At 51.2% G+C, this 14,171-nt stretch overlaps 1 pseudogene; it reads left to right on the plus strand.

Moving 5' to 3' along the window:
* Nucleotides 1–1,732: 1,732 nt before the first annotated feature.
* Nucleotides 1,733–4,741, plus strand: LOC132578952 (tyrosine-protein phosphatase non-receptor type 11-like; annotated as a pseudogene).
* Nucleotides 4,742–14,171: the final 9,430 nt, after the last annotated feature.

The raw sequence follows: 14,171 nt of genomic DNA on the forward strand, positions 1-14,171 counted from the left end.
CAGCAGCCTCTGCTGCGGGAGAAGAACAGCAATATCACAGAGCTGAAATACCCCCTCAGTTGCCAGAATCCTGCCTTCGAAAGGTGGTACAATGGCTATTTGACAGGCAAAGAAGCTGAGGGGCACCTGAAGTCCTAAGGGAAACCAGGGAGTTTCCTGGTCTGGGAGAGCCAAAGCAGATTGGGGGACTTCACTTTGTCCATGAGGAGGAAACAGGAGGTGACCCACATCAAGATATAGAACGTGGGGAACTTCTACAACCTCTATGGTGAGCTGGTCCAGGATTACACCGAACAGTAGGATCTCTTGCCGGAGAAGAACAGCAACATCATAGAGCTGAAATACCCACTCAATTGCCAGGATCCTACCTCGGAAAGGTGTTACAATGGCCGCTTGAAAGGCAAAGAAGCTGAACAGCTCCTGACGTCCAAAGGCAAACCAGGAGGTTCCTGGTCTGGGAGAGTCGAAGCAAATGGGGAGACTACACTTTGTCCATCAGGAGGAAAGAGGAGGTGACCCACATCACGATATACAAAGTGGGGAACTTCTACGACCTCTATGGTGAGCTGGTCCAGCATTACACCGAACAGTAGGGTCTGCTACCGGAGAAGAACAGCAACATCATAGAGCTGAAATACCCACTGAATTGCCAGGATCCTACCTCGGAAAGGTGTTACAATGGCCGCTTGAAAGGCAAAGAAGCCGAACAGCTCCTGACTTCCAAATGCAAACTAGGGAGGTTCCTGGTCTGGGATAGCCAAAGCCAATGGGGAGACTGCACTTTGTCCATCAGGAGGAATGACGAGGTGACCCACATCAAGATCCAGAATATGGGGAACTACTACGACCTCTATGATGAGAAGTTTGCCACTTTGCCTGAGCTGGTTCAGTACTACACCGAACAGCAGCCTCTGCTGCGGGAGAAGAACAGCAATATCACAGAGCTGAAATACCCCCTCAGTTGCCAGAATCCTGCCTTCGAAAGGTGGTACAATGGCTATTTGACAGGCAAAGAAGCTGAGGGGCACCTGAAGTCCTAAGGGAAACCAGGGAGTTTCCTGGTCTGGGAGAGCCAAAGCAGATTGGGGGACTTCACTTTGTCCATGAGGAGGAAACAGGAGGTGACCCACATCAAGATATAGAACGTGGGGAACTTCTACAACCTCTATGGTGAGCTGGTCCAGGATTACACCGAACAGTAGGATCTCCTGCCGGAGAAGAACAGCAACATCATAGAGCTGAAATACCCACTCAATTGCCAGGATCCTACCTCGGAAAGGTGTTACAATGGCCGCTTGAAAGGCAAAGAAGCCGAACAGCTCCTGACGTCCAAAGGCAAACCAGGAGGTTCCTGGTCTGGGAGAGTCGAAGCAAATGGGGAGACTACACTTTGTCCATCAGGAGGAAAGAGGAGGTGACCCACATCACGATATACAAAGTGGGGAACTTCTACGACCTCTATGGTGAGCTGGTCCAGCATTACACCGAACAGTAGGGTCTGCTACCGGAGAAGAACAGCAACATCATAGAGCTGAAATACCCACTGAATTGCCAGGATCCTACCTCGGAAAGGTGTTACAATGGCCGCTTGAAAGGCAAAGAAGCCGAACAGCTCCTGACTTCCAAATGCAAACTAGGGAGATTCCTGGTCTGGGATAGCCAAAGCCAATGGGGAGACTGCACTTTGTCCATCAGGAGGAATGACGAGGTGACCCACATCAAGATCCAGAATATGGGGAACTACTACGACCTCTATGATGAGAAGTTTGCCACGTTGCCTGAGCTGGTTCAGTACTACACCGAACAGCAGCCTCTGCTGCGGGAGAAGAACAGCAATATCACAGAGCTGAAATACCCCCTCAGTTGCCAGAATCCTGCCTTCGAAAGGTGGTACAATGGCTATTTGACAGGCAAAGAAGCTGAGGGGCACCTGAAGTCCTAAGGGAAACCAGGGAGTTTCCTGGTCTGGGAGAGCCAAAGCAGATTGGGGGACTTCACTTTGTCCATGAGGAGGAAACAGGAGGTGACCCACATCAAGATATAGAACGTGGGGAACTTCTACAACCTCTATGGTGAGCTGGTCCAGGATTACACCGAACAGTAGGATCTCCTGCCGGAGAAGAACAGCAACATCATAGAGCTGAAATACCCACTCAATTGCCAGGATCCTACCTCGGAAAGGTGGTACAATGGGCACTTGACAGGCAAAGAAGTCGAGCTCCTGACGTCCAAAGGCAAACCAGAGAGTTTCCTGGTATGGGAGAGCCAAAGCAAATGGGGAGACTTCCCTTTGTTCATCAGGAGGAATGACGAGGTGACCCACATCAAGATCCAGAATATGGGGAACTACTACGACCTCTATGGTGAGAAGTTTTCTACTTTGCCTGAGCTGGTCCAGTATTACATCGAACAGCAGCGTCTGCTGCAGGAGAAGAACAGCAACATCATAGAGCAAAGGCAAACCAGGTGTTTCCTGGTCTGGGAGAGAGAAAGCAATTGGGGGGACTTCACTTTGTACATCAGGAGGCATGACGAGGTGACCCACATCAAGGTTTAGAATGTGGGGAACTTCTACGTCCTCTATGGTGAGCTGTTCCAGTATTGCACCGAACATCAGCGTCTACTGCGGGAGAAGAACAGCAATATCATAGAGCGGAAATACCCCCTCAATTGCCAGGATCCTACCTTGGAGAGATGGTACCATGGCCTCTTGACAGTCAAAGAAGCCGAGGAGCTCCTGACGTCCAAAGGCAAACCAGGGAGTTTCCTGGTCTGGGAGAGCCAAAGCAAATGGGGGGACTTTGTCTTGTCGGTGCTGATGAATGAGGACAAGACTGACACAGGGGACCGGAAGCTCCGTATGACCCACATAATGATCCGGTATCAGCCGGATGGGAAGTACGATGTCAGAGGTGGTGAGCACTTTGACACCCTCACAGACTTGGTGGAGCATTACACGAAGAACCCCATGGTGGGAAAGTCTGGGGCTGTGGTGCATCTGAAACAGCCTTTCAGCACCACAAGGATCAATGTAGCCAACATTGACAACTGAGTGAAGGAGCTGAACAAAACAGCCGACCAAAGCAAGAAGTCCAAGCAAGGACTCTGGGAAGAGTTTGAGAGGTTGCAGCAACAGGAGTGTAAGCTCCTCTATCCTCGGGAAGAAGGGCAGTGTATAGGAAACAACGGGAAGAATCGCTACAAAAATATCCTTCCCTTTGACACAACGTGAGTGGCTCCCCAAGACGTGGATGAGAGTGCTCCCCGTTCCGATTACATCAATGCCAATTATATTGAGAATATGGACAGGGAGGAGCGACCCTGACAGTTCAAGCACTTCCAGTTCTTCAGCTAGTCGGACCATGGGATTCCCCACTGTCCAGGAGGCATCCTGCACTTGCTGGACTAAGTCAACCAAGTTCAGCAAAGCTTTGCAGATACTGGGACGATTGTCGTGCACTGCAGTGCTGGAATCGGACAAACTGGCACCGTCATCGTGATAGACATCTTGATGGACACCATTTACAGGCAAGGCTTGAATTGCGACATCGATATTCCCAAGACAATCCAGAGGCAGGGCTCTGCCATGGTACAGACCGAAGCACAGTCCAAGTTTGTCTATATGGCTGTGCAGCAATACATCGCTAGGGGCACCCAAGGGCAAATGGTGCCCGAGGCAAACTCCCAACCCCGCCCTCCACAGTGCCCCGCCTCCCCCCGGATCCCTCCCTTGGCCACGCCTCCTCCCACCCTTCCCTCCCAGGTCAATTTCAGTGCCGCGGAGAGGGTGCTTGAGCATCACACTCCCTGGTGGGCCATCTAAAGCCGCCCCCCGCTGCCGCCACCGCCAAACATCTGATAAAGACTACGAACGCCTAAGACTCACTCAAAGTCAGCACTGTGGGGCCAGCCAGCTGACAGGCCACAGCAGGAAGGAAAGGGCCCATGCTGCCGCTCCCTCCTCCCACTTCCTTCCCCTCCAGGAAGTGGGAGGTGGCGGTGGTGGCGGCGGATGCCCTTTCCTTCCTGCTGCAGCAGGCCAGCCGGCCCCACAGCACTGACTTTGAGTGAGTCTTTCGCGTTTGCAATCTTTATCAGGTGGGCGGCGGTGGCAACGGGGTGGGGGTCGGCTTTAGATGGCCTGCTGGGGAGTGTGGCGCTCGAACGCTGGCTCTCCGGCACTGAAATTGACCAGGGAGGGAAGGGTAGGAGGAGGAGGCATGGCCGAGGGGGGGAAGCCGAGGGGAGGTGGGGCGTTATGGAGGGCAGGCTCAGGAGTTTGCCAAGGGCACCATTCGCCCTTTGGCCACCCTGACGATGTATTGCTGCACGGCCACGTAGACAAACTTGTACTGTGCTTCGGTCTGTACCATTGCAGACCCCTGCCTCCACACCATCTGGATTGTCCTCGGAATATCGATGTTTGCCGAGGGAGGGAGGGGGGAGCCCAATTCGGCACCCCCTACCTCCCCGCGCCCTAGGCAATCCCCAACTTTGGCTAGTGGCAGGGCCGGCCCTGAACATCACCACCGAACAGAAGCGGCTAGAGGAGGAACAGAGAAACACATGGAAAGAGCGGGAATACTTGAATATCAGATACCTTCCAACAGAGAAACCCAGGTCCCCTTCACCAGGGGCTGATGATGAATCGTCCTCCGTCTATGAGAACCTCAAGGTCAAGACCCCAAAGGTTGCGGAGAGGAACAGCTTCGGGAGATAGTAGTTTGAGAAGCGCATGCACGGACTTCAGCGAGAGTTGTGCCCCTCCGCTTCCCTCACCTCTATTGCAGCCGTCGCTGCCAACACCTCACCACCGCTCCGACACCTCAGCACCGCTTCAACATCTCACCACCGCTCCGACACCTCAGCACTGCTCCGACATCTCACCACCGCTCCAACACCTCACCACCACTCTGACACCTCAGCACCGCTTCAACATCTCACCACCGCTCCGACACCTCAGCACTGCTCCGACATCTCACCACCGCTCCGACACCTCAGCACTGCTCCGACATCTCACCACCGCTCCGACACCTCAGCACTGCTCTGACATCTCACCACCGCTCCGACACCTCAGCACTGCTCCGACATCTCACCACCGCTCCGACACCTCAGCACTGATCTGACATCTCACCACCGCTCCGACACCTCAGCAGTGCTCCAGCACCTCAGTACTGCTCCGACATCTCACCACTGCTCCGACACCTCAGCAGTGCTCTGACACCTCCGCACTGCTCCGACATCTCACCACCGCTCCGACACCTCAGCGCTGCTTCAACACCACTGCTCCGACACCTCAGCACTGCTCCGACACCTCAGCACTGCTCCAACATCTCACCACTGCTCCGACACCTCAGCAGTGCTCCGACATCTCACCACCGCTCCGACACCTCAGCAGTGCTCCGACATCTCACCACCGCTCCGACATCTCACCACCGCTCCGACACCTCAGCAGTGCTCCAATATCTCACCACCGCTCCGACATCTCACCACCGCTCCAACACCTCAGCACCGCTCCAACACCTCAGCACTGCTCTAACATCTCAGCACCGCTCCAACACCTCAACACCACTCTGACACCGCACCACCGCTCCGACACCTCAGCACTGCTCCGACATCTCACCACAGCTCCGTTCCTTCCTTTGTTCTCAAAGCACCACTGAGCTGAGAAGAAAAATGCATCTCAACAAATGTTAAAACGTCTGGTTATCAATGACCATTTTCACACTCCTCCCCCTTTCTTTTTTCTGTACCCTTTTTCTAATTATATAATAAAAGTTATAGGAAGAATCGCTAAGTGCAGCTGCGGAGCCCTGTTGTCCTCATGGGCGAGTCCTGGGGGATTCTCTGCTGTGTGATTGGCTCTGGGGAAAACGGGGAGGAGTCCCAGGAGGATCTCAAAAGCACAGCCACAACAATCCCAAGCAAGCGGGGAGGGGGGTTGCAAGCTCTTGCAGGAAATGGGAAGGGAACACAAGAGAACTTGGGGGGGGGCTTCCTGAAACTGACCAGGGTTTGCAACAGACACGGCAGCAGCAAAGCCTTTTCTCCCCCGCCCAGCCCCTTCACTCAGGGCCTGGAGGATCCGCGGTGGAGCCAGAGGGATCAGTGTGGGGGGGGGGAGTTACTCTCCTGCTCCAAAGATTTCCTGGTGCGTGTCCTAAAATAGCCTGGCGACCCCCCCCCCCCAGTCTTTTCAATGGGGCACACAGTGCAGTATTTTTAAAAAATTTACCATGGCACAGATATTATTTCCAGCAGAGAAAAATTCCCACCGACTGGTGATATATTTCTAAAGATTAAAGAAGCATTCCCTGCTTTTGAGCAGAGCTTTCTCCCTCAACATGGTGTTTGCCAGGCCTGTAATCGCAGTGGGAGGGGGGAGGGCTGTGGGAGCATTGCCCCCTGACTTCCAGGGGTTACTCTGGGGCACAGCCTACTCCCCCCCTTTTTTTTGCCAATGAAGCAGCAAGAGCCAGAGGCAGGAGAGATGAGCAGGGCACAGGGCACTGCAACAGCAAAAGCAGCAGGCAGAAAGAAGGAAGGCGGAGGAGGGGGAGGGGGAGGAAGTTGCACGGCTGGATGGGGGGGAGGTGGAATGGATGGAGCTGCTGGGGAGGGAGAGAAGGAGGGGGAAGGAAACCCCCCTGTTTGCATGCAAAGTGCACTCCCTTCTTGGCTCCAAAGGCTTAGGGTTGGCTGCCTCAACTTGGCCACTTTCAGAGCCTCCAGCTTTTGCCTCTACCCAGAAAGCTTCTGAGAATCAGCAAGGCCTGCAGTGGATGGGAAAGGGGGCCCCTTGACTTTTTAAAAAGCCGCCCAACATTTCAGAGCCTGGCTACAGCCCTTGTTTTTGCTGCTGCTGCTGTCCGGCCAGGAAAGGGAGGGAAAGAAGTTTTCTTGGTTGACGATTAAGGGTGCAGAGAAGGGGGAGGATTACAGGAGAATGTTGTTGCCCTTTGCTACTGGTCACGCATGAGCCTGGAGGAAGTAGAGAAGGAGGGAAGCCGGACCCAACCTATCCGTGCTCAGTTTGCAGGTGGGAGAGAGGAAGAAACAGAAAGAGCAGCCCCGGGGAGGCTGGGTCCCGATCTTTTCTGGCAAAATGCACAGCCTTGGGACTGCATCCTGAGTGTCAAGTGCCTTGCCATGAATCATGCTTTAGTATTAGTTTGCTTGCTATGCTGTGCTTCCTTGCTGCTCTCGCTTCCTTATCTGTGTAACAACACCAAGATTCCTTTCCGCTGACCTGAGAAGTTACTAAGGAAACTCCAAGGCCAAAGTATTGATAGTGAGCACCTGTTTTGAGAAGAGACTGGACAGTTGGGGAGAGGAGGACCATTATCCTAAGTATATATAAAGGGGAGGGTCACTTGCTTGGCCCGCCAGTCTTAGCAAAACCCGTTTTGCTACCAGTATCATCAGTGACTAAATAAACTGCCATTTATCCAGAGGACTGTTTGTATTGCTTGAATTACTGGGGTCTTGAGTCACTGAGCTGCAGTGGGAGTAATAATGTTTTAAATGGATCATCAGCCCTGGCCCCAAAAACCCCTCATCTGGCTCAGTTTTTTCGAGGGAGGCTCCTCTGGGAGGGTTTTTTAGGGGGGGGGGAGAGTCAGATGGGCGGGAGGGGCAGAGAGCGCTGGGCTCACCTGCTGGGGAGATGGGAACAGATGAGAGAAGGCGACTATTACAGTGGCGTCCTAGCCCTACATTTTCATGGCTAAAAAAACACAAATGCGGAGTGGAGATTTCAACTCTTGATTTAGCATTCAAGCACTAGTCTCTGCAGCCAATTTTTTTAAAAGCAAGACTGGGGGGTTGTACAGCAGTGTAGGGGGGGGGGGGGATGGCCGAAGATGGACCAGTGGATGGAATGACTTTGAGGGGGGAGGGAGGGAGGCGTCAAGGGGAAGCAACAAGAGGAGGGAAATCCAATTAAATAATCCTGCTCCAAAAACTCGCCAGCTTGGAACCAAACTTATAAAAAGTTGCCCCAATAGTGCTCTCAGAAGACTTTGGGGGGGAGGGTGCCAATTGAAAGTGAAGGGAGCTTTCAAGGGAGGAAAAGAAATGTAGAAACATACCCCCCCCCCTCTCTCTCTCTCTCTCTCACACACACACACACACACCAAGTTTATGGATGCTGAAAGCAATGAGGAAACCGCAAGTGATAATAGGCCTTTGTTGGTCTTAAAGTACCACTGAACTGAAAGTGAGTTCTCACATCCGTTTATTAATTATTTGCTTTGTATGTTAATCTGTAGCTCCTCACAGGTCTTACCCGCTGCTTCAGCCCTGTGAATAGCAACAAAGAGTGCCGCCTGCTACACTTGCGAGTTCTCTGCTGCTACTAGAGGTTGACTGTGCAATAAAGTTGCCAAGTCCAATTCAAGAAATATCTGGGGACTCTGGGGGTGGAGCCAGGAGCAAGGGTCTGACAAGCATAACTGAACTCCAAAGGGAGTTCGGGGCATCACATTTAAAGGGATCACATACCTTTTAAATGCCTTCCCTTCCTTGGAAATAATGAAGGATAGGGGCACCTTCTTTGGGGGCTCATAGAATTAGCCCCCCGGTCTAATATTTTTTGAAACTTGGAAGGTCTTTTGAGGAGAGGCACTGGATGCTATGCTGCAAATTTGGTGCCTTTGCCTCAAAAAACAGCACCCCCCCCCCCACAGAGCCACATATACCCATGGATCAATTCTCTATTATCCTCTGTGAAAATCGGTCTCCATAGAGAATAATGGAGTGCCCAGCAGAAATTTCCCTCCCCCCCCTGCTTTCTGATGACCTTGAAGTGGGGGGAGGGCCTCCAAACCGGGGATCCCCTGCCCCCACCTGGGGATTGGCAACCCTACTGTGCAAATTCTTTTGCCTCCTCAGTACAAAGGGGGAGGGGTGGCAAGGTGCATTCGAATGCAGCTCTCGGCCAGCTGTGCGTTGCTCTGAGGAAATGTAAATTCCCAGCCAACAGCTAGTGCAGCCATGCAGCATGTGTGTGCTAGCCGCTGACAACAGCGCAGGGGTTTCCTCTGTTGCTTTTTAAGCAGGGAAAAAACCTTATCGAACCATGCAAGGCCTTCTTGGACTTGGTGAGTGGGTTTGAAAGCTAGAGTGGCCAGGTCCCCTGCGGCCTTTTTTATTCCCAGAAGCCAAATAATGTACATCTGGAAGTATAAGGAAGGGCCAAGATCAGAATGCTGTGCTCTATCTAAGTCTGCTCCTGCAAAACTCAAAGGAAAGGACAGGATAGGTAAAAAGGTCAAGGTAGTCCCCTGTGCAAGCTCCAGTCCTTTCCGACTCTGGGGTGATGTTGCTTTCGCAACGTTTTCACGGCAGACTTTTTATGGGGTGGTTTGCCATTGCCTTCAAGAGCCCCGTGTCGCAGAGTATTAAAGCTGCAGTACTGCAGTCCTCCTAAGCTCTGCTCACGACCTGAGTTCGATCCCCGGCAGTAGCTGGGTTTTCAGGTAGCCGGATTGAGGTTGACTCAGCCTCCCATTCTTCCGAGGTGGGTAAAATGAGTACCCGGCTTGCTGGGGGGAAACCGTAGATGACTGGGGAAGGCAATGGCAAACCACCCCGTGAAAAGTCTGCCGTGAGAACGTTGTGAAAACAACATCACCCCAGAGTCGGAAACTACTGGTGCTTGCACAGGGGACCTTTCCTTTCCTTGCCATTGCCTTCCCCAGAAAGGATAGGTACCTGCCAGTTAATATTCCGTAGCATATGATATTCCGAGATGGGGGTGCCTCAGAACATGGACGGCCTACTGAGTGATAGCGAACACCCACTCTTGGTGCTCTCCTCCACAAATCTGTCTGATCCGTTTTATAACTTCTTTCCAGTGATAATCCAGAAGCTATCAAATGTTGTGGTCCGCATACCTTCTCACCAAGGAACCTGCCTAAGGCTGTGAGGAAAAGCCCCCTTTTCCCAAACATCATAGTCACCAGTATGGTTGCCAGGGCGCCTAGAGAAGTGAGCTCGCACACGTCTGGCCAGAGAGTGTGGGCAAAACTATCCAGGAATATAAAGGGACTTATGTGTATAAGCCGCTACAAGGTATACAGGCATTCTAAACCGGTACAGAGTGCTTGCAAATACAAATGGATGTTTCCCCGTCACCGCACGGGCCAGCCATGGAGCAGAAGAGACTGCGGCGCCACGGAGCTATCCAGGCGACCGGTTATGAAGCGCTGAACATGGAATCCACCGTGTAACGCTAACACCACTCGTAGCCATCTTCCCGCCAGGCTGGACTTCATTCCCTCATAGTGGAAGGCTCACGTACACACCCCATGTCACCTTTAGCCCGCAAGCAACCCGTCTGACCCATGAATGGATTAACAGCTCAACTGTTGTTCCTGTTGTCTGGCAAAACCCTAGACAAAGGCTCCTGCCCAGAAGATGATGGGAAAAGAGGAAGAACATCTCCTGTCAAAACCCAAGTCTTTTGTCTTTACCGGGGATACCTAGGTCAATATTTGATTCCCTATTGTCACCTTCCCAGATAAGCCCATCTAATCTTAAGTATTTAGCCATTTCCATTCTTCTTCCCGACTGACACCTTGGAGCCGCCCCAGGGCCTGTTGCAATCTGGAAGCTCTCTCAGGTAAACAGGACTTAGGTGAAGTTCATTGGTCAAGAGCAGGTACCCAATTAGGTGCCACCAAGGAACTCGCTATTGGCTCTGCAAGTGTCCAGCCTTCATGGTCATTGCAGAGCCTCCCCTTTCTCCTCCCTGGTACCTCCCATCCCCTGAGGGCTCAAGAGAGTCCTTATAACCTGTGGACTAGCTACCCACAGGTGTGCTTCTAGCAGTATCCCACCTTCCACTACATAGATCCATCCCCGATTCCTGATCAGTTTCGGGTCCTTTACCCATTCCCTCACTTGTCGCCATTGGAGCCTTCCTCGAAGACTATGATAGGTAATATCGCCCTGTATGTCTACCCTTTTATGTTCCCCTATCGATCTATCTATATTCCTAGGACTGTATGTGTGATTGTATATGTGTTTTTTTTATCTTGTATGGAAGACTATATTTTTCTCAATAAATTATAATTGGTTTTATTAAATTAGAGTTCCATTATTCAAGCAGCACTCTCTGGTTGGTTAATCTTGTATACATAGGTAAAAAGATTCCGAGTGAGCCAGGTGCCCACCTAACTAATTCCCCAACCTCATTTTGAGGGCATTTTGGCTTACAAGGCAGCTTATAAAGAAATTATAATAAAAACCATAAAATCATCATATAGATTATTAAAATCCGCCTATCAGACACAGCAGAGCCTAGAACAGGGGTGGCCAAACTGTGGCTCAGGAGCCACATGTGGCTCTTTCACACATATTGTGTGGCACTCGAAGTCCTCCCCACCCCATTGGCCAGCCTGGAGAAGGCATTTGTTTCTTTAAATCACTTCTGCCAGCAAAGCCAGCTGGCAGCTTGGAGAACACATTTTAAGTTAAAGTTGCCTTCCTTCCTGCCTTCCTTCCTGCCTGCCTTCCTTCCTTCCTTCCTGTCTTGTGGCTCTCAAACATCTGACATCTATTCCATGTGGCTCGTACAGCCACCCCTGTGCTAGATATTTGAAATGCAAACCTCCCCGTGACTTCATTTGCCATGCTTCACTAAAAACCCAGGGCAAAGCAATTGATGGACAGACCAAATGATGATCTTCTACTACCTTTGGGAGGGAAGGTTAGCAAAACACCTCTAAATAATATCTGCTGCAGCTAAACTTTTCAAAACTAGATATTAACTAAAGTTGTTCATCCGTGGAATTTGTAATTTTTACCTCTCCCCTCTTGCAGGTCTCTGCATCTGTTCCCCTTTTCTCCTCCACTCCCTTTTCAGGGGGGGGGGTGCCGTCCCCCTCTTGCAACTCTTTTCCTTCTTGAACTTGAGGACAGCAGCCAGCAAGGCTCTCAGGCTCCAGCAGTTCATGTGCTGAGGGAGTCTCTGGTGCAGGAAAGTCATGCCCAGGGCTTTCTGTTTTTAGTAGCAGGAACTCCTTTGCATATTAGGCCCCTCCCCCACTGTAGTCAGTCCTCCTGGAGCTGACAGGGCTCTTAGTGCAAGGCCTACTGTGAGCTCCAGGAGGATTAGCTACATCAGGGCGTGTAGGGCCTAATATGCAAAGAAGAAGACATTGGATTTATTTCTCACCCTCCATTCCAAAGAGTCTCAGAGCAGCTCACAATCTCCTTTACCTTCCCCCCCCCCACAACAGACACCCTGTGAGGTAGATGAAGATATTGGATTTATATTCCACCCTCCACTCCGAAGAGTCTCAGAGCAGCTCACAATCTCCTTTAACTTCCCCCCTAACAACAGACACCCTGTGAGGTAGATGAAGATATTGGATTTATATCCCACCCTCCACTCCGAAGAGTCTCAGAGCGGCTCACAATCTTCTTTACCTTCCCCCCCCCCCCCACAACAGACACCCTATGAGGTAGATGAAGATATTGGATTTATATCCCACCCTCCACTCCGAAGAGTCTCAGAGCGGCTCACAATCTCCTTTACCTTCCCACCCCCACAACAGACACCTGTGAGGTAGATGAAGATATTGGATTTATATCCCGCCCTACAATAAGGGGGAAAGTGTCTGATTCTTCCCATGTTTAAAGTTTCTTTCCTGAGAAAATGGGGAGGTGTAGCCCAGGCCTCAGATTCAGTGGGAGCTCACAGGAGTGCAGCTCCTGAACCTTTCTGAGCGTTTCACCTCCTTATCCTGAGAGTTCCGTCTCCTAGTCCATTGAATAGTATGTGCAGCTGCATAACAATCCCGAGATGAGCTTCACCACCTATTTTTCTGCAAAACGACCCCTGGCTGTTCAGGTGTGCGTCTGTAAGTTGTAAACCTGGCAAAGCAAGCTGTGATGCAGATGGAAGCAAGTGAGAGGAATAAGCAAGCAGACCACAGCCAGTTGCTCGGGCCTGATTTGGCCCCAGGGTCGCATGTTTGACACCCCTGAGCTAAGCAGACTGCAGCACAGAGCCTTTGGCCACTGACCATTGCCTGTTTCAAACCTGTTTTCGTCCTCCAATGTTTCCTGCCACTGGAGGGGACTAAACATCCCACCCATTAAAAACAATGGGATGAAGACTAGTTCCTCCAGCCAGCTTTCAAAGCCTCGGTGGAAGACACAGTGAAGAGTAGAAAGGCAGAAGAATTCTTAAGCCAGCAGAGTTCCATGGGGGCTGTGGCCAGGCTCATGGGGTGCGATTTATCACCCTGTCCCATTAACATTAGCTGAAGCCCTGACCTGCGTAGCCCAGGAAAGCCCAATGGGGGAGGGGGGGGAGGAGGAGGGCAAGGGGGAAAGTGTCCGATTCTTCCCATGTTTAAAGTTTCTTTCCTGAGAAAACAGGGAGGTGTGAAGTTCTGTAGCCGCTGAGTTAACAGCAGGAACTAGGTAGCTCAATGGCTTTCCTATGGCTTCTGCACCACTGTCGTCTCTCGTTTTCAGCCCCTTCAATCTAATAAAAGGAACTGATTACATGAAGTTGAGCCAATCCCTTGAAGTTTCCACGTAGCTTCAAAGGACAGCTTCCCCAAGGTCTGTTTCATTCTCTTCTAACAAAGAAGACGAGAAAAGCTGTCCAAGAACGTTCCCATCTGGAATAAATTCAGCCAAGTCATGTCAGGTTCCAGCCAGAAAGAGCAGCTTCCTCAACGTGGAATTACACAATAGCCCATGAGTGTGCGCTTGTACATCCTGTGACGCACAAGGAACTCGGGGAGAATCGTGCCGGCCCATTTCATGTCCTCTCCCTGTGGATAGAAATACACACTCGTTCTCCAACCGTCCTGCCCCTAGAAATTGACTTTTGAGGAAGATGTTCAGCTTCTGAGGCAAACTGAAGACCCTGGCAAGTAAATATGCGCACGCCTTTTCTGTCACAGCTCTAGACATTTTTTAATTTCTCACAAACACATACAAGTTGAGAGTGACGGTGCTTAGCAAGGAAGTGGGACTTGCAGGCCGAGCGGTCCCCTTATTACTTTATGCCGATGACACTACCATCCTCTCTTGTACAAGAGTGGGCCTGCAAAGGTATTTGAACGCCTTTTATGACTACTGTAATTGTAATTCACTTACTATCAATTATACCAAATCTAAAGTAGTTGTCTTTTCAAATTGCTGGG

This window comes from Heteronotia binoei, chromosome 11 (assembly GCF_032191835.1).
Source record: "Heteronotia binoei isolate CCM8104 ecotype False Entrance Well chromosome 11, APGP_CSIRO_Hbin_v1, whole genome shotgun sequence".
Classification (NCBI taxonomy): domain Eukaryota; kingdom Metazoa; phylum Chordata; class Lepidosauria; order Squamata; family Gekkonidae; genus Heteronotia; species Heteronotia binoei.